We start from the raw sequence: 322 nt of genomic DNA, 5'->3' as shown, positions 1-322 counted from the left end.
CACGTCGCTCTATAAAGACCTGCCGTCATTCGCTCACATCTTCCAACCAATCAGAACGCTGCTTCTCCAGCATCTTCCTGTCGAGGGTTACCCCGCCCCTATCCAGGTTCAGCATCTGAATTACCATCACATTCACAATCATCAGCGCGTTACGATTCATTCGGATGTGTTTGTGTGCAGGATCTTCACAGCGAGATCTTAGACGCCATTCCTGAGCAGCCTTCCCAGCATGCACCTCTGGTGTTCAAGAAGAAGAAACCCATCCCGCTGAAGCTCTTCACACCGAAAATAGTGCAGATGTGAGTGAAACATGAACTAGAAT

General features: G+C 49.1%; 1 long non-coding RNA gene across 1 annotated transcript; it reads left to right on the top strand.

Annotated features, from left to right (window-relative positions):
* Window positions 1-6: 6 nt before the first annotated feature.
* Window positions 7-246, top strand: LOC107682041 (uncharacterized). The gene is made up of 2 exons (XR_001633335.1): window positions 7-106; window positions 181-246. It is a non-coding gene; the product is annotated as an uncharacterized LOC107682041 (long non-coding RNA).
* Window positions 247-322: the final 76 nt, after the last annotated feature.

This window comes from Sinocyclocheilus anshuiensis, unplaced genomic scaffold (assembly GCF_001515605.1).
Source record: "Sinocyclocheilus anshuiensis isolate Anshui unplaced genomic scaffold, SAMN03320099.WGS_v1.1 C31284567, whole genome shotgun sequence".
Taxonomy (NCBI): Eukaryota; Metazoa; Chordata; class Actinopteri; order Cypriniformes; family Cyprinidae; genus Sinocyclocheilus; species Sinocyclocheilus anshuiensis.
Note: the sequence above shows the minus strand (reverse complement) of the source record. Positions and strands in the feature narration are given on the sequence as shown.